The sequence below is a fragment of the Heteronotia binoei genome, chromosome 2 (assembly GCF_032191835.1).
Source record: "Heteronotia binoei isolate CCM8104 ecotype False Entrance Well chromosome 2, APGP_CSIRO_Hbin_v1, whole genome shotgun sequence".
Classification (NCBI taxonomy): Eukaryota; Metazoa; Chordata; class Lepidosauria; order Squamata; family Gekkonidae; genus Heteronotia; species Heteronotia binoei.
This window is the reverse complement of record NC_083224.1, coordinates 67746487-67771352: the sequence shown is the minus strand read 5'-3', so window position 1 is coordinate 67771352 and position 24866 is coordinate 67746487. Positions and strand designations below refer to the sequence as shown.

At 42.7% G+C, this 24866-nt stretch overlaps 1 protein-coding gene and 1 non-coding gene across 3 annotated transcripts in view; both read right to left on the bottom strand.

Annotated features, from left to right (window-relative positions):
- The window catches only part of KCND3 (potassium voltage-gated channel subfamily D member 3), a 668300-nt gene that overhangs the window by 210132 nt on the left and 433302 nt on the right, over window positions 1-24866 (bottom strand). The gene's annotated exons all lie outside the window — the stretch shown is intronic.
- Window positions 15902-15972, bottom strand: TRNAL-GAG (transfer RNA leucine (anticodon GAG)). Its single transcript has one exon. It is a non-coding gene; the product is annotated as a tRNA-Leu (tRNA).

The window sequence follows — 24866 nt, the reverse complement described above, 5'->3', positions numbered from 1 at the left end:
GATTTTACCTAAAACCGGTAAATTTGAGACCGGCCGGTAGTTCGCCAATTCGGCCGGGTCTGCTGTAGTCTTTTTCAGAAGGGGACGGACCAGGGCCTCTTTTAGAGGTGTTGGGAAGTGCCCCTCCAGGAGGGATCTGTTTATGATGTCCCGTAAAGGACATCCAAGCTCCCTCAGATAAGGTTTAATCAGCCAAGAGGGGCACGGGTCCAAATCACAAGTTGTTGGGCAGAGGAGAGAATTCCGTCGACTTCCTTCAGGCTGAGTGGGTCGAAATGATCCAAGACTAAACCAGAAGACAGGCACAGAGCCTCCAGTTCATGTACTGTATCCAATGTGATGGGCAGGTCCTGGCGGAGCGACGTGATTTTGTCTGCAAAGAATTTTGCAAAAGCCTCACAGCCTATCTCCAATTCTCTAATGTTTGGCCTGCCCTGAGGCAGTGTAGTTAGGTCTCCAATTATTCTAAACAATTGAGCCGGGCGCGAATTTGCAGACGCAATCTTGGCTGCGATGTAATCTTTCTTCGCAGCCTTGAGTGCCATCTCATAAGACCTCATAAACGATCTATAGGATGTTCTCGCCGCTTCATCACGAGTGTGCCGCCACTGCTTCTCTAGTCATCTAAGCCCTTGTTTTAGCTGGCGTAACTCCAAGGTATACCATGGAGCCAGCTTCGAACGAGGGCACAGAGGACGTCGAGGTGCGATCTCGTTGATTGCCCCAGACAGCCGATCTTGCCAGGCCTCGACTAGGGCGTCAAGGGAATCGCCAGAGGGCCAGGGGTCCCGAAGGGCTAACTGGAACCGTTCCGGGTCCATCAGGCCCCGCGGGCGAGCCAAAATAGGTTCTCCGCCCTTACAGGGTTGGTGTGGCATCTCCATATGAGCCTTGAGGGCTAAGTGATCCGACCATGGCACCGCCTCCATTGCGATATCGTTCACTTGAATCCCGGACGCAAAGATCAGGTCCAATGTGTGTTCCGCTTGATGCGTAGGAGTCGTAACAAATTGAGAGAGTCCCAGTGTCGCCATGGAAGACACTAGGTCCATTGCCCCATTAGAGGCCGCGTCATCGGCGTGGACATTAAAGTCGCCCAAGACTACCAGCCTCGGGTACTCCAACGCCCAGCCCGACACCGCCTCCATCAGGGATGGTAAGGCGCTGGCTGGTGCGTTAGGCGGACGGTACACCAGCCAGATCGCCAACCCCTCTCCGACATCCCACGCTAGGCCAACACATTCAACGCCCTTGATCGTTGGGGCTGGGAGAGCCCGGAAGGAGTAATCCTCCCGTATAAATAGCACCACCCCTCCCCCCCACCCACTAGCCCATGATTGGTGAAAGACCGAGTAATCTGGGGGAGTCATCTGGGAGAGAGCCACTGTCTCTCCCTCTTGTACCCAGGTCTCGGTCACGCAAGCCAGGTCTGCGTCCTGCCGAAGCAGGAAGTCTCTCAGAGTTTCAGTCTTGTTATTTATAGACCTGGCATTGCATAACACCAATGACGGGCGCGGGCAATTCCTCCTGGTTCCACTACCTGTCACCGTTGGGATGGGAAGCAGACTGGAAGGGGGCCGAGCACTGTTTTGTCTTTGTCCCCTTCCCTTACTCCTTCGTCCCCTCCCACCGTCATACCTTCCCCTCCCCAGGAGCACTGGAATCCCTTGGCCAGGCATCCACAGCTGTGTTCCAGTATGATCTTATAATCTATAATAGGCCATACTCACCTGACTAGTTATCTAGATCAAAGTGCAAATAATCCCTAATCCACCCTCCATCCTCAATTCCCAAATTATCTGACTCACTACGATCTAATCGGGTCAATTTATCCCTCTCTGATTAGTCAATTTAATAATCTTTTAGCACATCATAAAATTAAGTCCCCCTTCTGATCCAAACTGAAGTACTAATACAAATAAATCAATATGTATTTAAATAAATAAATACATAATACATAATAACCTAATTGCTAATCAATCCTAATAAAATTAATAAATCCAATTCGTAGTCACTGAACAAGGGAAGTGAGGCTAAAAACAAGGCAGGTGGAATGGGGTATTGCACTTGGATACTATTAATTGATGTTAAGAGTCACACCAAGCCTCTCTCACCACACTCTCAGTCCAACTCCCTCTTTCTGACCGTTTTTTTTCCCTGACAGTTAACTTCTGAGCCGTGAGCTGTCACTCAGGACTTGAGAGTTCTGAGCACCCCTGGCCCCCACCTTCGGGTCACATGACTCAGGGCTCTCTGAGTCCTCAGCTTCTCCATTAACCCTTTGATTCCATCACACCTTCCTTCCTTGCTTCATACTTAATTAAATATAGCAAGTTGGGGACAAGCTGAGATTCTATTCCTCCCCTCTTGCACATATTTTGACTAGGAATGGCCAAAGGTACAAGATTTTGGGCTTGTAGTCAGGCCTGTAGCTACCAGGGGGGACAGGGTTCTGTTTAACCACCCCTTCCCTCCATAGGTCCCCTCCATTGAACCCGACGCACTTTCTTTCCGCGCAGGGAGAAAGGGTCCGCAGAGCAATCTCCAGGCTGAGCAGAGGTGGTAAAGCCAAATTACAATGGATGGGGGGAGAAAGTGAGAGAGCAAGCAAGAAAGAAAGAGCAAGAGAGCAACAGCATGGGAGGGAAGCGAGAGAAAGACAGACATTGAGAGAGAGTGAGGGGGAGAGTGAGAGAGAGAATGACAACACGGGGGGAGAGTGAGGAAAAGAGCAACGGGGGAAGCGAAAGAAAGACGGACAATGAGAGAGAGAGAGAGAGAATGAGTGAGCAGCAGCGAGAAAGATAGCAGGAGAGACAGCTGGGGCTGGGTGGGATGGGGAAGTCAAGGGGGGGTGAGCCTGAGTGGTGTGATAAGGCTCTGAGGGGGCAGCTTCTTCCCTGACTGTCAGCATTCCCCCGCCCATTGTCAGACTCTGCGGCAGACAGGGGCTTTCTTGAGAGTAGTAGGGGGAAGTGATTGTCTCCTGGGGGCAGGAGGAGGCTGAAAGCATAACTGAGAAGAAGCAGCCAAGCCCCATGGCCCCTCCACCATTTTTTTCTCCTGGGCCCCTCCACCCAAAATTTTCTGGCTACAGGCCTGCTTATAGCCCATGTTGTCACCTATGACCCCAAGTTAGCTAAATGACTGAAACCAAGATGAGGATAGCATGTTGGTACATCATATTATATATGTTTTTGCATATCTCTTTGTTTAAGATGTACTTTTGCATTTATATGTAAGCCATTCTAAGCCCACAGATTGGGGGGGGGGGGCAGGACAGGGTATGAACGTCTAAAGAAATGTCTAAATATATTTAGAAAACTTTTTGGTCACTCTTTGGTCAAAATAATTCCTGCTTGCAATGATAAAACCATGAAAGAAATGTATAACTATAAAATTAATTTTAAAATACTCTGGAAAACATAAAGTCACAATCAATGCCAGAAAGCCAGGGCTTTTTTTTTTTGAGCAGGAATGCACAGGAACGCAGTTCTAGCTGGCTCGGTGTGATGGGGGTGTGGCCTAATATGCAAATGAGTTCCTGCTGGGCTTTTTTCTACAAAAAAGCCCTACTATACACATTTTCTGAGCAAGGAGTTCTGGGATATAAATCCCAGGATGTCAGGTTTTAATAACCTGATTTCCATGTTGTTTCCTACAAGTACATGGACACATGTGTGTAGGCTTTGCAACATTATATTTTGCATGATGAATTCATGCAGACATATATGAGGTCCTCACATACACTTTTTCATTCAGGTGCTGCTCTTTTGAACTCAAATAAAAATGTGGCAGGAGCACAAGAGCCACATTTGTGGATCATCAGGACTACCAAATATTCTAATGTATATTTTAGCCACCATGTAGAAACAGTAAAATGCAAATGAAGCCACTGTTGTTTGGGCTAGCTTTATTGGCAAGATTTCCCTGTGCAGCTGACCAATAAGGCACTAAAAGCTTCAATTTGTTTTGGAAAATGTGAAAATACTACAGCACTATTGATTAAAGTATTATTCTGGGGGAAAAAGAATAAAGAATTTAGCTGAACTCTCATTTATAATCAATGTAAGAAATTGTGAGTTGAGCCTTTAGCAGGATCAGTTGTAACCTCACCCGACTCTTCTTATTCATAATGTTTATACATGACTCTTCCTCCCTTTGAGAGTTTTTTTCTCTGTTTGCTCTTTTTCAGAAATAGTGCAGCAAATCTATCTGGTGAGCAAAGAACAATATTCTGTTCTATGCCTACCTCACCAAGCAGCTAAGCTGTCACTTAAATTCCTTAGTCCATCTTTTCTGGTTTGGTGATATGAGAAGCGCAAGTGGCTTTACTCAGTATTCATGGGAAGTGATAATTTGTTTCATCTTCAGGAATCAATCTGAATTTGAAATTCAAGTGGCAGAAAATTAGCATTGCACACCTACAATGTAGAGTTGTCAGGTCTGGCCTAGCAACCACTGGGAATTGGGGGGGGGAGCATGAGGGGGGCCATCAGTGATGACATGACATCACTTGCAGGAAAAATCTGGATGTGATATCATACCTTTCTAAGAATTGCTGGAAAAATCATAGAATGTTTGGCAGTTCCTAGAGAGGTGTGATGTTATTTCCCAGTTTCTCCAGAAAATGATGTCACATCATAGGGCTGACAGTCTTTTACTTTAATTTTTCTTTCACTGCCACTCAGAGGGGCAGCAGGAAAGAGGAGCTAGGGTGAGGCATCCTCCAACCCCTCCAATGGACTGGCAACCCTAAATGTCAGACTGGCTTTTATTCCACTAAGTTGATAAAACATAATACAAATTGGGGAACATGAAAGTGCAGGGATTGTTTGTAGACTGTAATAACAATTTAATACAATGACTGTTTAAGCCACTGTAACTTTTCTGTGTGGTTTCATTTTCAGTAAATGATATATTTCATTGGGGAGTATTTCAGCAACAAGAGCTTACAAGGCTCTTTTTTTGTAAGCTCTTGGAGGATTGGCTACATCAGGGGTGTGTGGCCTAATATGCAAAGGAGCTCCTGATGGAATTCCACCCCTGGCCAGAACTCTCAAGAAGGAAATGAAAGAGAAACACATGAGTGCTCCTCAAGAACATTTAAACATTTTTTGAGAATTTTGTCTCGACGAAGAGGTTCTAGAACTTAGTTCTGCCGTGTTTCTTCAGAAAAAAAGGCTGGTACGTTGGGTAGCTGTGTTAGTCTATCTGTAGCAGTAGGAAAGAGTGAGTCCAGTAGCACCTTAAAACTAACAAAATGTGTGGTAGGGTATAAACTTTCGTGAGTCACTGCTCACTTCTTCAGAACTGACATCACACCTCTACTCTAATGGAACATGCAGATGCTCATATGATAAAATTGAAATGATCAAACATGTGATTATGGAGTGCCTTATATTTAATGAGTTGAGGGCTAATTCAGTCACCCCTTTATTTAAAAATATGTAATTGCTAAATGTGTGAGCCTAGGGGTCATGGCTACTATTGGATACAAATGACTGTATCACTCAGTGGCAAAATTCATAGGCATAATAACCAAATATAAGAGAAATAATACTGAGTAAGGTCTTTTAAAATAATTCTTGGTTCTAGCTTCTGTTTAAGGTGATAGCCATATGAACAGTACTAGATAGATAGGTAGGTAATTATGGGTCAGCAAGTAGAAGAAACTGAATAATGGTTTACCCCAGGGCTCAGTCCTTGCTCCAGTTCTTTTCAGTCTACATATTTCTGATGTTCCTGAGATTATATCCAAAGAGTTTGCTTATGCCAACAATATGACAATTGCAGTAAGGCACAACTCAATTGAAAGGACTGAGGAAATACTGACTAGGGACCTGAGAATTTGGGCTGACTACTATCATAAATGGCGGTTTATCCCAAGTCCAGGGCAAACAGAATGCTCCTGTTTCCATCTCAGTGACAATCTTGCCAATTGTGAACTGAACGTCTAAACTTGATGGCACCTGACTTACACACAACTAGGCACCTAAGTACCTTGGCATTACCTTGGATGGGACCTTGAGCTACAAACCCATAACAAGACCTCAACCCTTAGACGGTTAGAGAGGCAATGGCAGCGTACTCGAGACGAAGCGACAAGAACATCTTATAGAGAGTTGATGAGGTCCTATGAGATGGCAGTCATAGCCACTAAGAAGGATTACTTTGTGGCTAAGATTGCGTCTGCAAATTCGTGCCCAGCACAGTTGTTTAGGATAATTGGGGACCTTACAACATTGCCTCAAGGCAAACCAAATGCTAGAGAATTAGAGATGGGCTGCAAGGCTTTTGCGAAATTCTTTGCAGATAAAATCACGTCACTCCGCCACGACCTCCCTGCCACATTGGATGAATACAAGAACTCGAGGCTCCCTGCCTGCCTTCTGGTTCAGTTCTGGAACACTTCAACACACTTAGCTTGGGGGAAGTTGATGGAATCCTCTCCGCTGTACACCCAACAACTTGCGATTTGGACCCATGTTCCTCTTGGCTAATTAAATCCTGCCAGAGGGAACTTAGATGTCCTATATGGGACATCGTAAATAGATCCCTCTTAGAGGGGCGTTTTCAAACACCTCTTAAAGAGGCAGTGGTCCGCCCCCTCCTGAAAAAGATTACATCAGATCTGGCCGACTTGGCACATTATCGGCCGGTCTCAAATTTACCTTTTTTGGGTAACATCATTGAGAGGGCAGTAGCATTACAGTTGCAGAGTTTTCTGGATGACGCTTCCATCTTAGATCCTCATCAGTCCAGCTTCCGCCCGGGTCATGGGACGGAGACAGTGCTGGTCGCCTTGTTGGATGATCTCCAGAGGCATCTGGATCGAGGTGGTGTGGCAGTGCTGATGTTGTTGGATCTATTGGCTGCGTTTGATATGGTCGACCATCGGCTGCTGACCTGCCGCTTTGCCAACGCAGGGATTCGGGGGCTGGCCTTACAATGGCTTTCCTCCTTCCTTGATGGACAGGGACAAAGGGTGGCAATTGGGGGGAGAACTATCCCAGAGGCACTCACTAGATTGTGGGGTGTCACAAGGGGCAGTGCTCTCTCCGATGCTATTTAACATCTACATGCGCCCCCTTGCCCAGAGATATGGGCTTGGGCGTCATCAATATGTGGATGATACCCAGCTCTATCTACTAATGGACTAATCGGCCTGACTGCGTCCCAAAAAATCTGGACCTAGCATTGCAAGCTGTGGCAGATTGGCTCAGGCTGAGTAGGTTGAAGCTGAATCCAACGAAGACAGAGGTCCTTTGCATGGGTCGTGGCAGTCTAGGAAGGGAAATCCCCCTTCCAGTTTTTGACGGTGCGCCATTGAAAGTGGCACACAAGGTCAAGAGCTTGGGGGTTCTACTGGAGCCTTCCTTGTCAATGGAGGCCCAGATAGCAGCCACTGATAAATCCACTTTTTTCCATCTTAGGCGGGCAAGGCAGTTGGCCCCTTTCCTAGAGCGTCACGACTTGGCAACAGTGATCCACACAATGGTCACCTCGAGATTGGATTACTATAATGCCCTCTACAAGGGGCTGCTCTTGTGCCGAACCCGGAAGCTGTAGCTGGTGTAGAATGCGGTGTCTAGGCTATTATTAGGGCTCCCGAAATGGGCGCACATACAGCCGGGGCTCCGTGAGCTGCACTGGGTGCCCATTATATACCGGATTTATTACAAAGTGCTAGTTATTACCTTTAAAGCCCTATATGGCCGAGGACCTGCCTACCTTAGGGACCATCTTTCCCCATATGTGCCCCAGAGAGTACTGATATCAGGTATACAAAATTGGCTGACAATCCCTGGGCCGAAGGAGGCCAAATTGAAGAGTACAGGTGAAAGGGCCTTTTCAATCGCAGCTCCACACTGGTGGAACCACCAGATGAAGTGCGGGCCCTGTGGAGTCTTGATCAATTCCGAGGGCCTGCAAGACTAACCTTTTTCAAATGGCCTTCACTTAAATGTGGATTGATCCACTATATTCAGCCATCATAAACTACCAAGGAGAACATCTAGATTATAGCACTGAAAATGTTAATTCTTATTGTAATTTTATCTTTTTAAAATTGTAATTATATGGTTTTAATTAGTAAATTACATATATTGTTTTGGAAAATGTTTTATATTGTAAATTGTAAGTTTTACATGTTGTGAGCCGCCCTGAGCCTGCAGGGAGGGTGGGATATAAATAAAATATATTATTATTATTATTATTATTATTATTATTATTATTATTATTATTATTATTATTATTATTATTATTATTATTATTATTATTATTATTATTATTATTATTATTATTATCTTACCAATGTAGCAGCAAAAATACACATGTGGACAAATATTCTCCAGAAATTATGTGGTGCTACTTGGGATATGTCTGCTATAACTCTTAGATGCTCTCCTTTGAAGTTGGTGTATAATACTGCAAAATATGTTGCTTCAGTATGGCTGAACAGCCCCCATGTCCACAAACTTGATGCTCAACTCAACACAATAATGAGAACCATCAGCAGATGTATTAAACTCACACCAACATATTGGCTACCCACATCATGCCACATCACTCTTCTGCATCTCCAAAGACAAGATGAATACAGAAAGATCACTGAAAACAAAGAGTTGACTATCCACAAAGACATGGCTGAAGTGGGCCGATCAAGATCAAGATCTGGCACTTAGCAATAAGATCTGCACAGATGCTGCAGTAACAAAATTTCAATGTAGGGAAGGAATGGTTGTGAATATGGATGCAATCAGTTCCACCTGATATCTGTAGTATGATAAACAGCAATCAGAGACCCGCAGGACTTGACTAGCCACTTAAAGCATGGAAGATGGCTAATAGAATATGAACAGGCTTGGGCAGCTGTGCAGACCTGTTGTTTAAATGGGGCAAAATACCAGGACCTGAATGCAATCATGGTGCAGCCTGCCAAACTGTCTCGTGCTTTCCAGGAAGATGTAGGGCTGCCAAGTCCCTGGTCCAAGTGGGGGTTCCCCCACCCAGGAGGTTCCCAACCCACCGGCCCACACGGGGGAGGTTCCCCCAGCCAGACCAGAGACGTCGTTGGCACGATGACTTCACCTGGAAGTGACGTTATCGCACTGGTGATGATGTGTGGCGGCCGCTCTAGGCACTTCCGGGAAAACTCTAAAGTCTGTAATAAATATGTTAGGCTTTAACGCTAAAGTTTTCCTGGATGCGCTAGCCATTTGGGAGGGAAAACTCTATGGAACAATAGGTACCATAGAGTTTTTCCCTCCCAAATGGCTAGAGCATCTGTGAAAACCATAGAGTTTTCCCGGAAACGCCTAGATCAGTTGTGAGTGTTGTCGTGATGATGTCATTTCTGGGTGATGTCATTGCATCGCGAAGTCCCCCACCAGAGAGCGGAGGGGACTTGGCAACCCTAGCAAGATATGATGGGGCTCTTTGAACTCTTCCTAGCTGCGACTGAGTAGATTGAAAATTTAGATATTAGTATTTGGGGAGATTGCCCAGTGAGTCTGCATACCCATTGTATCAACTTGGTTCCATATTTTATATTATTATATGCTTTCCTTGTGTAACTTTGCCATACTATACTTAAAATAGATAGTATGCAGTATTTGCTGACACCAAGGACCACATCTCATGTGTTACAGCTCTTAAATCAGGAATACTAAGAGCCCAGCACAGTTATTGTGCCACTGAAACTGTTGACTGGAGAATGAAATTACAAGCTCTTTAGATTTTTTTTTTTTTTTGTTGGGGGGGGGGGATTCCTAAACCAGGGAGTTTTCAGATAATAGGGAAATAATCCGCCCCTAATCCTGTATAGTTTCCAGAACCTGCTGCTTCTGCATTCCAAGCAACTGTATCGCTAAGCATGAGTCTGTAATAAATATGTTAGTCTTTAAGTTGTACCATGACTCTTCGTGTATTCACCTGCTCTATCACGTTTGCCAGGGTATTCTACTCAGTGACACTTTAGCATGTCCTCTCCTGCTTTGCTGTGGTCCTCTTTAGTTTGTTACCCACCAATGGCTATTTTGGCTTTGACTTTTTGCCTGCAATTGGACTTCACACCAGCTTTCCACATACTGTGGTTGCTTGGAGCTCTCTACCATTGCCAGTGTTAAAACTGGCCAAGATGTAGGGACAGAGTACCTAGCAAAATTGAATAGCACAAAGGACAGCTGAAACTTCCTTAAAAAAATAAAATACTGGCTCCCACATAATGCTAAATAGAAATTATTTATTCTGCAAAACTGCTGGCAAGCTGGCTGGATTTTCCTGATCATAGCTCCCTGCAAAATCCTGCCTGTAGCACAAGATAGAATCAGCATAATATTATATTTGGGTACAAAACCCATCACTAGAGTATCTAGAGAGTAACTTGTTCTCAAGGTGAAAATGTGATATTGTGTGTTTCAAGGACTGCTGTTTCCTTGGTAATTGAAGCTTTTTACCCTGGAACTGGCAGCAAGCACTGCCTAGGTCAATATTTAATTTGATTTAAATTCCGCAGCATGAGCTAGAACTTAAATCCATTTATAAGTATTAGGCCTTGCATTGGTGCAAGGCAATAGCCATCTGCTGGCTCTTTTTGGCTTCCAAAGCATGCAGCTGTTGCATGCTTATTAAATAGTAACAAGACACCTTTGCTTTGATCCATTACACTGTTTTTTGCATTTCAATTAACCATAGAAGTACTGCTGTTTTGAGGCAGGCAGGTGAAAGGAAAGTCTGCAATGCCAATTAGAAGACTCAAAGGTACTTTCTTTAACAGCTTGTGATTACAGCATTCCCTAATTTGTTTACAATATAGTTTGTTAATCTTCCTGATAGAAGGTACTCACAGCTTGGTCATAAGATCCCAGGGCTCTCTGTGTTTCTTACAACAAAACAAAGCAATGAAAAAAAGGGAAAAAAAAAAAGGGATCTTCCTTGCTTAAGTCTTTTAAGAACTGCTTCTCCTAATGAATCATGTTGCTTGCAACTACAGTCCTAATTTTACCTAAAATGAATCTTGTTGAAATTAATGGGACTGAGTAGACATGCATATGATCAGATAGCAAATCAACTTAGGCTTGACAGTCCACAGGTCCCAGCAGGGGATCCCCAGGTTTTATAGGCTCCTCCCCACCACCACCCCGTAAAAAGTCTGCCATGAAAACATTGTAAAAGCAATGTCACCCCAGAGTGGGAAATGACTGGCGCTTGCACACTGGTGCTTTCCTTTCCTTCCCCACCACCAGCGAACTGGCCAGTGAGGAGAGGCCCCACCCCAACAGCCACCATGTCTCTTTAAATCTATGCAGACTTAAAAGAAGCCTGCAAACTGCCTGTGCTTTGGACTCTGTGTGCCTTTAAATCCTGTGGTTAGGGAGACCAAGAGGAAAGCTGAATGGGCAGGGCAACTAGGAAGAGCCATGGTCTTCCAGTGAGTGTGTGAAAGGAAGAGAAGCAAGCAGAGCTCCTCTGTTTGTTTTGAGTAAAACTCCACCTCCTAGGTGGCTCTGCTTTCATTTTCCTGTTAGTCTGAAGAAGATGGCTGAAGTACAGTAGATGGTTACATTCAGCAGCTCCATTGAGTAAATTGCCCCAGTGAGATCACAAATGTGTGTACATGCTAAGTATATTTATTTTGGCTACTATGTAAGGAGATGTGTGTGCATGTTCACTTTCATTTAGTGGAAGTGCATCCAACTGCTGGGGGGAATGAAGACTGTATTCAGGGGAACAGCACTGCTGTATTTTTTTTATTTTAGGGAATGGGAAAGTCTCCTGGCTCCACCCCCAAAGTCTCCAGGTATTTTATGAGTTGGACCTGGAGTCCTAAATCAGCTGTCTCCCAGCGATTAATTTAAGCTGAGGCTCATCAGTACCCTACTATTCTAGTGTTTTGTACTTATGGAAAGGTTACCAACCTCCAGGTGGGGACTGGAGATTTTTCCAGGATTACTAGTGAACTTCAGATGACAGAGATCACTCCTCCAAGAGAAAATGTCTTGTCTGGAGGGTGGACTATAGGCCATTAGGGCAGAACAGGCCTGCTGTGGTCTGCAGGGCCTGTTTCAGCCTGCCCTCCAAAGTTTTCTCAACATCTGGAGAGGCTTTTTTCCCTCTCTGTGGTAACCTGCCACCACCATCTGACCTTTGTAGAAATTTCCTGCTGGTAGGGTCAGGACTCCCATTTTCTCTTCCAAGTTCTAAGGCCTTGCCTCTGTGTCTCCTGCTGCCCAGCACCTGGTCATCATGAGCATGGTTTGTGGCCTTGTGTGTCCCTGGAAGAATAGCCACTTGCCAACTCACTGCCTTCCCCTGGCAAAGTTAGAAAGTATTTGTTAAAAGAAAAATGTTTACAAGCATACTCTTAGCACAGCACCAGACTGAGCAAGTGATTAAAAACAAAAAGGTAAAATGCAATTCCTCTGTCCCTCCCTAAGTAAATGCCTTATCTGTTGTTAAATATAAGGCAGGCTCCTTAACTTGGAAAGTTACATATCTCTACAGAGTAACTATTACCTTGAAGGCTCCCTCAAGTGTAGACCAGCATACAGCAATGGCCTCCTCCTCCAGACCTCATTTAAGTGTTCTGTCTGCTCTGATGGACTCAACACAAAAGAACCTTCCTCCTTGCTGCAAGGAGTTTTTATCACACCTGTTCCATCCACTGACCAGAGATGAAGGACTTTCTTTCTGAAGTCCTTCTAGAATTTACTACCTCCAAAATCTCTGTTTCCTACTTGGGATGGGGGAAACCAGGCTATCCTATTGTCTCTAGCTGAACTTATTAGCATTCCTGTTGTCTCTAGCTGGACCTCAGGTAGCTGAGGTGAGGCTGGAAAGCTATTAAACTGACTTCCCTCTCCCTGCCTGTTCTCTGCCCAGAGATAAAAATTTAAAAAACCTCCTGGTAGAGGTTTTACTCAGATCAGACCTCTACCCTAAAAATGCATTTCTTCAAAGCCATAATAGCCCACTGAGGTCCCTCCACTCTCAAAACCTGCCTCCCCCAGGCTCCATCCCCAAATCTCCAGGAATTTCCTAACCTGGGGTAGGCAATCCTAACTTGTGGCATAATAAAAATAAGAGTGTTGACCATCTCTAATTCCTTTTATTCTAAGTGTCACATATCTGGAACTGGATGGCAGGGTTTCAAGGTCAGAGGTTTGAGCCCTAGTATTTATCTTTTCAGGAACTAAAATTGGGAGCATTATAAACATGCAGATGACTGAGAACCCTTAAGGATGTTGTTCAGTAATGAAGTATACATACATATGGCACTCACATTGGAATCTGCTTAACAGTGATGGACAAAGGTCTGTCCAAGGAGAAAGAAATGCTGCAGTAGAGGGAAAAAACACACTTGGTGAACTTTACTGAAGGCATAAACTTAGTGACCTGCAAGGTCACCTTATTGATGAAAAGCTGTGTCAGAAAAAGGCCTTGGCTGAATAGAAGAGCTCTAAATTGCCTGCAGAGTTCAATCTTGGGCTATTCCAATTCAGTAGCAGAGCTGAGAAAGTTTTATCTCTGCCTGAGGTCTTGGACAACTGATACCAGTCAGAGTAATAGCAGTAGTAGTAGTAGTAGTGTTTTTATACCCAACTTTTCTCTATCCTGAAGAGTCTCAAAGCAGTTTACAATCTCCTCTTTCCTCACAACAGTCACTTTGTGGCACTGAGAGAAGAAGATGATGATACTGGATTTATATCCCGCCCTCCACTCCGAATCTCAGAGTGGCTCACAATCTCCTTTGTCTTCCTCCCCCACAACAGACACCTTTTGAGATAGGTGGGGCTGAGAGGACTCTCATAGCAGCTGCCCTTTCAAGGACAACCTCTGCCAAAGCTATGGCTGACCCAAGGCCATTCCAGCAGGTGCAAGTGGAAGAGTGGGGAATCAAACCCGGTTCTCCCAGATAAGAGTCCGTACACTTAACCACTACATCAAACTGGCTCTGAGAGAACTGTGACTAACCCAAAGTCACCCATCAGGCTTTAGGTGAAGGAGTAAGGAATCAAACCAGGTTCTCCAGATTAGAGTCTGCTGCTCTGTGCAAGCTCTACAGTAGAGAATATTGATCTAGATGGATAAATAGACTAACTTGGCACAAGCCATTATTAGTTGGAATCACCACCTCCTTGGCTATACAATGCCACTTGTAACAATCCCAACTGACCCCTGCTTTGATACTCCCACCAACTTTTTCTCATTAGCTTTAGACCAGAGAAACCCTGTATATGGACCCTCCTCCCTCTACTCATCACCTAGTGAGTCCAGGAGGAGTTTTCTTCACTGCTGTGATTTCAATGCCTCTTCACATCCTCAACATGTCTCCTTCAACCACACCCCTCCTGCTACAAGACCACCACTGTCAGCTGGCTAGGCATTGCTATTGCTGGAGCAATGGCAATGATAGTTTTAATGCACACTTCAGGGACATCAGACTTAAGCAGCATGTGGAGTGACTTCAGGCTGTAGAGAAGTGCATGCTCCTAGGGAGTGCCGTAAGCAAAGACTGTCAAGAAGGGTGCAACTGGCACATTAGTTCATGTGGCAGGTGCATCATCGTATGTTCAACAGGCTGCTACATTACAGACCCCTACCTCCAGCAAATACTGCATCAAAATACAGCCCATGTAAAAGACACCAATCACCATATTATGTGCCTGCTTCTGCTCTGTTCTTCCAGCTGGTCTCCAGGAAGTATAACAGCAGCTTGCAAGGTTCAGTAGAGATGCTCCCACGACCATATGCAGTAACCAAAAGGCAAGTTTTGTAGCTTGAATTTAAGGCTTGCTATAAAATTCAGTTGCTGGGCACATGTAAACTAAATAAATTGTGCTAGGATCTGATTTTGAGGGTCACCTCGGGAAACACTCTCTAGTGGAGGAACTTATGTCTTCAAGTAGATATTCTCAGAAATCATGTAAGTAACTGTATGTTATCCTTTCACATCAATAAAAAATATAATTTGTTAGAATTGTTCCACTTTTTTGCTCTTTCCATTGTGCAAGTCATGGGTGGTTCATAGTTCTAGACTAAAGACTCTAAATAAAGGCAGATCAACAGCTGACGAGCATATGAATCACTTATTCTTAGAAAACTGGCAACACAAGGTTGAATCCTGCACACAATCTCTGTTGAGCATCGAGCTTAGGAATTCCTGACAGCAGCAGCATTTCTCCCCTCCCATTGCAGCCCTCAAGGCTCCCTGAAATGCCACTCCTGGGGGACAACAGACACTCAGGAATAGCAGAAAGGAGAAGTTAGAAGCCTATAGCAGAAGGGGGAAAACAGCAAAAAACCCCACCTCCCCTTCCATCAGAAGAAACTTCCCTTCTGATCCAACCCCTAATTTTTTTTTTTTTTAAATGCCAAATCAGCAAAGAAAGATTCAGTGTGGGGAGTGTTTAGAGTGTTGAACTGGGATCTTAGAGACTCAGGTCTGAATTCCCATGGAAGTTTGCCAGGTGATCACTGGTCTTCTGTTTGTTTGGCTACAATAGTCTCTGGCCAAAGTTGCGGGGACGTATATCCCAACCTTCTTTACAAGTGATCTTAAAAGTGCCAGGTATCTAGAAAAGATACAGCCAATTAAGATCAGGCGGATGCTGTCCTTGGCACGCTTGAACATTCTGGACACAGCAGTACTGAGGGGCCGTTTCCATAAGATTCCGCTAGAAGACAGGATCTGTCCGTGCGGCCTGGAGGAGGTTGATACTGTTCCCCATCTTATTCTGAACTGTCTTTTCCACACAGAACATATGAACATATGAAGCTGCCTTATACTGAACCAGACCCTTGGTCCACCAAAGTCAGTATTGTCTTCTCAGACTGGCAGCGGCTCTCCAGGGTCTCAAGCTGAGGTTTTTCACACCTATTTGCCTGGACCCTTTTTTGGAGATGCCAGGGATTGAACCTGGGACCTTCTGCTTCTCAAGCAGATGCTCTACCACTGAGCCACTGTCCCTCCCCACAGAGGTAAGGTACAAACTTCTGCGGAACCACCTAATGTTAGCTGAATCTTTAAATCAGGCCCAAGTCATGCACTTCCTCCTAGGGGATGGGTGTGATCAACTTTCCCTGGATCTTGCTAAGTTTCTATATGTTTCCGACCTTGACAGGAAGAAATTTAACACTGCTTGTATTTGAATGAAAGTTGCCCTTAGTTAAGTATTGCCTACATCAGATAATTTTATTACTACTTTGATGGTTGTACATAGTTATTATATTGTTATGTGATATTTTAGCTTGGTGTTGTGTTGTGTTGTACTGTTATCGATGTGTTGTGTTGTTGTTGTTGATTGGCCTAGAGCCGTATTAAACTGACTGACTGACTGACTGAATAGTCTAGCACAGATACTCCAGTGGGTGACCTTGGCCAGTTACACACTCTCAGCCTAATCAACATCACAGGATTGTTGTGAGGAAAAAATGCAGGAGAGGAGGATGAGATAAGCCGTTTTGAATCCCCAATAAAGAGATAAGCAGGGTATAAGTAAATAATTAAATTAAATACATTTGGAGCAAAATTGTATTTGGTGTTTTATGGGAAATTTTGGACTCTCCAGAAGACTCTCTTTCACTCTGAAAATATTTAGCAGTCAATATATGGCTTCGGAGAACCTTCTTTAACAGGCCACCCCCTCGCCCAAAGACAAAATGGCCACTGAAACACTCTGAATCTGCAGTGTAGATGTGCCCACACAGAGTGCTGGATCCTAACTAGGGTTGCCAATCCCCAGGTGGGGGCAGGGGATCCCCTGGTTTGGAGACCCTCCCCCCGCTTCAGGGTCGTCAGAAAGCGGGGGGAGGGGAGGGAATTGTCTGCTGGGAACTCTGTTATTCCCTATGGAGATTTATTCCCATAGAAAATCATGGAGAATTGATCTGCGGGTATCCTTGGCTCGGGGGGGGGCTGTTTTTTGGGGTAGAGGCACCAACTTTTCAGTATAGCATCTAGTGCTTCTCCCCAAAATACCCCCCAAGTTTCAAAAAGATTGGACCAGGGGGTCTAATTCTATGAGCCTCAAAAGAAGGTGCCCTTTTCCTTCATTATTTCCTAGGGAAGGAAGGCATTGAAAAGGCATGCGGTCCCTTTAAATGTGATGGCCAGAACTCCCTTTGGAGTTCAATGATGCTTGTCACAGCCTTGATCTTGGCTCCATCCCTAATGTCTCCTGGCTCCACCCCCAAAGTCTCTTGGCTCCACCCCCAAAGTCCCCAGATATTTCTTGAATTGGACTTGGCAACCCTAATCCTAACAAGAAAGACCATGTGAAAATTTCTACTTAGGGCATATTTGGACAATACAGAGAAGCTAGAAACAGCAGGTTAAGTGACTTGTGTTTCTTCATTTCCCTCTTCTGTAAAATAGCTGAAGTAGAATTCACAGAGATATTATATGGGCTTCCAGGTTCAGTTAGAGCATAGAGATCTTCCCATGACTAAGATGCACAAACTCAGTCCCCACCCCCACTGCAATCTAAAGTTAGGTAAAATAATCCTAAATAATTTGTATTTCTCTCCCCACCCCCATCCTTCTGCTTCATATCCCAACTGGCTGCTCTTAGGAATCAGACTTTCTGCCAGCCTAGTTTACTGTGTAGGGTAATTTGGATTAGCAATTCTTCACAAGCGAGTCTTCATGGAAACTCTTCTCCCTAATTTCAAGACTGAACTTTGATAAAGAATGCAGTTTCTGAGGCAAGGCTTTGCTGAGCATTGGCTCAGATGATGCCTGTTAAAAGAATAACAGAAATATAAACCATTTTGTGTAGTCACCAATCAAAATGATAAGAAAAAATGAATGTGCTGTGTATCCCTTATTTCTGAGTCATTCGTCTCAGCTTTTATACAGAGATGGATCAGCAACTGTGTATCCCTTATTTCTGAGTGCTGTGTATCCCTTATTTCTGAGTCATTCGTCTCAGCTTTTATACAGAGATGGATCAGCAACTAATGCTTAATTCCTGTTCATCATCATAAATATTCCTCTTCCTATATAATTTATTTATTTATTTATTTAAGATTTATATCCCGCCCTTCCCACAAGTGGCTTCCTTGCACATGTTTCCTTGCACATGTTTAACTGAACACTTTATAAAAGAAAACAAGCATCAATGCATTATTGAAACTATAAACAAAGTGAGAGAAGAAAACTGTGTCCTGCTTGATAAACAGAGGTTATTTATCATCAGGCTGAGCATGCTGGAAAGCTTGGTGTGTGTGCTTGTGTGTTTTAAAAAATGACTCAATCTGCTGTTCACTCTGGTGGAGTCATCGTGTTGGATAGAGTTGAAAAGTCTCTTAAAATAGTTACCAGTGGATTCCATTTCTTTGAAAACCATAAATTGATATGTAGAAGAATTCACAGCTGGCAATCGAAAGGGGGATGTTGATCAGTTAATCTTTTCAGCTAAAATGAAGGTTAAAGACACTGTAACCTCTGTCTTAAATTCTTAATTATGGTGTCAGCTCCAAGCAAAAGCCATTCTATTTTACTTCTGCTTATCACCCCCCCCCCTTTATTTTTAAAGCGGCTTCTGGTCCCCTAGCTGAGCCATGTCAGAGTTAAATGACACACATGCTGTGTATTTTAATGAGCTGCTAACACTGATTATATGAAAGGCAAGCCCTGAGACATGTTCTGAGTCCAAAATGCCCCTCTGAGGAATAAATTAGCTCCTTTAAAAAGCCTTTGGCTTTCGGGAAGTCTTTAGCTCTTGTGAAAGCCTTGGTTAGAAACTGCAGAGAGCTCAAAGGGCTAACAGGAAGTTTGACTTTACTTTTAATGCTAATGAAATGGAAGGAAATCTTGCACCTGCTATGTCTGTTCACTCCCCTGTCTTTCTGATACCCTCTCCTCCACCCACTGTGTAGAGTGGTATTTTAGTACTGCCCCACAGCATTCACTGGAGGAGAAGTGAGAAAGGATTGAGAAAGGAAAGATGGGTCTTTTGAATGTGCAGCTTCTGCTACATCGTTACCATTAAATTTGAGATCTCTGTGCTGGAATTTTGCAATGCTAGCAGCATGAGATAACAAAAGGGTGGAGTGGAATTCTATAATTGTGATCAGACAAGCATAGTTGCTGTTCCTGATATAGTTGTTTAAAGTGCATGATCAGATAGCAACATCTGCCTCCCATTCCCCAGTTGTTAGCATTCCATTTTGACCTACCTTCAAAACTGAATTATCAGGCACTGCGGAAAGTCCAGTTTTCATGGATGTCAGTGCTTTCACTCTGTATTTCTGAACTCCTGTCTTGCATGGTGGTTGGGAAGTGTGAACCTTCCCTTCTAAAAAAATTAGGTAGCAATGTGCACATAAGTGGATCTTCACCCCGGGGGTTTTGAATCACTGTTTGTGCTTTTCTGCAGCCAACAATCTGTTAGGATTTGGAGCTGCTAGGGGAGTTGTTTTTAACAACAACACCCCCCCCCCCAAAAAAACCCCACACCCTTCTGTTTCTTGGGGTTGGAAAGAAATGGAAATAGTCCCCTAGTTAGGCTCCTATATTCACAGGGAGCCTGGGGAGGCTGGCAACTCTACTCCCCATCCCTCTTTCCCTCATACAAACTGTATTAGCAGAAAAGGGGTTGCTGTTGGAGAGCATCCAATGATTGATGCAACAGTAAATGTACTGAAGTCAATGGGGCTGCTCTGATGTAAACCTGCATGATGCTTACATGTCCCCTGCCCCATGTATTCCATGGAAGACAGGAAATGAGAGGAAGGCTGAGAGGGGCCACAGTACTTGTCAGAAGGATTGTGGAGCTGTCAAAAAGGAGCCAGAGCTTTGGATACATGCTTATGCGCATGAGCGAAAAATGAACAACAACAAAAGGATGCTGCAAGAATCTGAATGATCAACTATTGGTGGGGGCATGGTGAAGCCAGTTCACGGTGGGATGTCTGATCAAACTTCCTGTTACAAAATAAAATGGTGTAATTAGAGGCATGACCAGATTGCACTAAGCCTGTAATGTGATCACAGCCAGAGCCTCTTACTAAGTGTTTGCAAGCACACCATTATTTTTGTTCATTATACATACATATTGATGGGAGGATTGTGATTGATTCCTAGTACTAGAGCTTTGCAATTTGTATCTTTCAGATGATCATTTGTCTCATTTACAAACCATGTAATGGTGTTTAAAGGTTCTCTTGTTACTAAATTAAATCAGCATCATTCAGTTATTCATTAAGTATATTTGTATCCTTCCCTTTCTCAAAGGAATTATTTTATTCCTACAACAGCCCTTTGAGGGAGGTTAGGCTGAAGGCCATGCACTGAGTTTTATTGCCAATGGATGATTTAAAACCAAGTCTCACTGCTCTGGTACCTAAACTGTATCCACTATATAATCTAAACTTACTTTTCTCACACAAAAGATAATGTGATAAACCCATGTCAGGATGACACCATTTCAGATTATTTGGGGACTCACAAGGTAAAATGCTTTTTCATTTAAATTATTCTTATATATAGTAACCTATATCAGGGAGTCTTCACTGACAATTTGGACATTCAAGGGGAAAAGCCAAGCACACTTCACAACGGGGGAATACTAAAGCCTGTATACATTGTGGAGTAAATAGCAGCATCTTGGGGTCTAAAAGAGGGCTTACTGAAGACCCAGATCTTCTCAAAGATATTCAGGCTTTGTGACCCTGAAGGAATTCTTGCATCACTATGTTTGATAAAGTGTCTTGAAATCAGTGTTGATCAAAGTCGTGGAGGCTACTATCGTCTTTTGGACAGGTGTAGCATCATAGCACCTGACATTTGTGAGATGGAACCTCATTTTAATTTTGGCCACTGCTCAGTGGTAGCAATCAGTAGGTTCAGGGAGTACAGTGATCTCTTCTCTTCACCACACATTCAGATTGTGGTAGCAAAGATCATTCTCAGCCGTGGTCTCTAAGCTTCTTTAAGAGAAGAAGCTACAGATTGAAACAGATTGCTTTTCAGTATGCAAAGCAAGTTCTTCGCTATGGAGTGATGGCCCTTCTTGTTCCTTCACAAGATGGTAGACATTCAGTGTAGTGGTCAGACACTTGATTTTATTTATAGCACAGTTTCTATTCCTGCTAGTATCTGTGCAGATGGAGTTTGAAGCAACACCAACAGCCTGAAAAGCAATCAGGAAATTTAAAAGAGAAAATAATATGGGGCCTGAAAAATTACTTTGGCATGTACAGGATATTGCTGAGATGTAAAAGATGTTTGTAGCAGTTGAACTCCCCTCAGTTTAATCATAAATAATATTGGAAGCATCATAAAAATGAACACAATGAGATACTGTTGGGAGGGGGGAACTGCCTGAAATTTCGATATCTGAATAGAAGCTGCTGAGATAGGGGAGGTGGAAAGGTGAGAAATGCAATTTCATTGATTGCTGTCTGTTCAGTGACCTTGTCCTGCTTAACCATGCAGGTTCAATATGAAGAGAAAAATCATTTGGCCTCTCTTATCTAATGAAGAATGCACATTGCCTCTCTCAAGTATGTATTACCCTGGGGATCTGACCCTAAATTTGAAGGATTTAAGTGAAGTCAAAGCCACATGATATATGCTGTCAAAGTGGTCTATATTGGACAGCTATCACACATGTTAAGGATACCAACCTCTACAAAACCTATTAAAAACAACCAAACATTATACACTTTCTAGTCCATTGAGATATTCAAATAAAAATGAAATAGTCTGGAAATTATTGTTACTTCTTCAAATACTGTCTAAGCATTAGTGTCTTTCTGAATAAAAGTATTAGCAGATGGAAAGTTAGTTTCCCAGTGGAGAAATTTGACAATTTTACAACATTAGTGAGAAGGCTCTTGTGAATATCCTAACTGTGCAAGCTAAGAAGCATCAACACTCATTCTGAAGTGAATGTATAACAAGTAGCACTTAATCAAATACTAATTCTTAATCCCAAAGGCATTTAAACTTTAAGAATTTACATTTATTTTATTTGTGGTTAAAACAATTTTATTTGGTAATATATGGTAATTATATTCAATACTAATAAAATGTTAATAAACAATTATCACTTTCCCCATACATTATGCTTTCCCCTCCTCCCCTCCCCCCAAATCTTGACTTCCGCCGGTGCCAATTGCCTAAAATTCTAATATCAAAAGGTATCTTTAACTTTAAGAGAATCTTAATAAGAAAAGAAATATATATATATATCATTTTGCAGAGAAATAAAAAAACACACAGTTCTTATACTTTATAAAGTCCCACCCAGTTATTATAGTTCATCTTCTTTCTTCTTCTAAAAATCTAAGTGGTATTCTCAAAAATCACCCAATGGCCTTTTACTTTCCACGAGAATTTACATTTATTTTATTTCAGCTTCCTGCTAGACAATCAGTTTCAACACTATAGGACCATGTGAAGGATCAAATAACAAATATGAATATTTCAATCTCCTTCACACATTTTGGCTTCTAAACTGTTTACACAAGGGCTAATCAGATCTCAAAGCAAAGTGAAAATAAGAAATGCTGACTAATTAAGAACCCTAATTAGTCAGAGTTTCTTATTTCCCGTTTGCTGACCTCTAATTTGTTCTAGGATACATGACCACTATGGAAGTAATGTTGTTGTAATAATTCAGAAAACAACTGCATTCAGAAATCAAGTCTGCAGTACATTGCAAGTGATCCTCAACAATGTGATTATAACTTCTTGAAGTTATCCTTCTCAACTAGTTAGGGGATTTCAATTCAGAATTTAAAAAAAGGTAAAGGTGGTACCCTGTGCAAGCACCAGTCGTTTCCGACTCTGGGGTGACACTGCTTTCACAGCGTTTTCATGTTAGACTTTTATGGGGTGGTTTGCCATTTCCTTCCCCAGGCATCTACACTTTCCCACCAGTAAGCTGGATACTCATTTTACTGATCTCGGAAGGATGGAAGGCTGAGTCAACCACCTGTAAAACAAATGACCATAGGTATGTTTTTGTATAAAGAAGACATAAAACCAACAGTAACAACAAAATCCCCCAAACTGACTTCTATTTGCAAATGAACAAAAAGGATTGCAGGAGGATACAAGTAACAACACTCTGGTCAGCTGGCACACCTATCTAACTTGCATAAAGTGACAGTAGTGCTTAACTATCTGAATTCTGAAAACAACCGAGATAATCTGATTCAACTGCCCCTCAGTTTATAAACTTTGCACACATGGATTAAGCAAGGAAGCCAGAAGTCAGAAGTTATTTGATGATACACAGACCATATTCAGCTCCTAGAGACCAAATGATCTCACTGTCACATTTCATGAGTTTGTATATCTGAGTGTCTCTGTGTTAGGAGGGCTGTTCCTTAAATCGCTTTTAGTGGCAGCTCAGATAACAGGTGCACAGGCTGTATCCTGGGAAGACTGTATTATGATTGCAGAGCTATTATCCTACTCTATCAATCATATTCTCACCTGCTCATGGGAGCCAGACTACACACCTGTGTCTGGTTAGCATGGACTAATGTAAGCATTTTGACTTTAACATTTTCTTGTCTGTTCTCTTATCTTTTTCTCTTATTCAGAAATTTTAATCTCAGGAAACCATTGTTGTTAGTTTGAGATAATGTATACATAGGATTGGGTCACACAGATCTGTTTCAAGACTTCCTTTGATGCAAGAGAGACAACTTGCTGTTAACACAAGAACCCAGAATTGTAAAATATAGGAAGGAGAAGGGAGAGAGTGACCCCACACATACTCCTAGTAGTTCTACTTTGGAAAAACTGTATCAAGAATCCAAACTTTTCCCAGAACCAATGGATTCAAATGTATTTGCATCATCCATTTTATAATAAATAGAATCTTCATTGCCTCTAAGGATAGCATATGACCCAACATCAACAATCAGATAGTCTTATGATAGATTTTGATAAGTCAGCCTAAAAAGATCTGCTGTTAGGCCACTAGTTAAGATGCTTGGATCTACCTGGGATGCAGTTTTAACTGAAATTTGGTATCAGCAGCTCTAATGTAAGGTCTCATATATTCATCTTTGAATATTAAAACCTATGCTATATGCCAGTAAAAAAATTGCAATGAAAACATCTGAATATTTCAAGCAAATATTTAAAACTGAATGGAGATTCTTAAAAAGGGCAAAGAAGGGGTGAGTGTCATTCTGTCCAAATGAAGCGGCTGAGAATTAGCTGCAGACATGGTTTATTCCTGGTAAGCATTTAATTCTGAGCATAGAGGGCTCTTGATGATCCATTTGCTGCCTTGGTGGAGTAGCCATAAATGAACTGGGATCACAGTAAACAGCAGTGTGTTTATCAGATGTCCTCTCAAGTGATTTAATAAATCTCAGGATGATTCTTTTGGAGAAGTTTGGAATTATACAACATTTATTATATTGTATCACATCCAATATGAATAATAGGGGACTTTACATTTGAATTTTTTTTGAGATGGTCTTCTGCTGGATTATGTAGTGATGTATTGTATGTGTAATATTAATATTATTGAGCAATTGGAGATATAGGTATAATAATATTTTGGCACTTTATTTATTACAAGCAGGGCTTTTTTTAGCATGAATGCACAGGAACACAGTTCTGGCTGGTGTGGTGCCAGGAGGTGTGGCTTAATATGCAAATGAGTTCCTGCTGGGCTTGTTCTCCAAAAAAAAAGTCCTGTGAAACAATGGTGACATTGGGGTGTGTGGCCTAATATGCAAATGACTTCCTGCTGGGCTTTTTCTACAAAAAAAGCCATGATTACAACATAGGCACATATATTTGTAATACAGTTATTTGAATATGGTTGTTATTTTACACATTGTAATTCTTCTGTTTTTTCACATTGGTGGAGCAGCCAATCAGA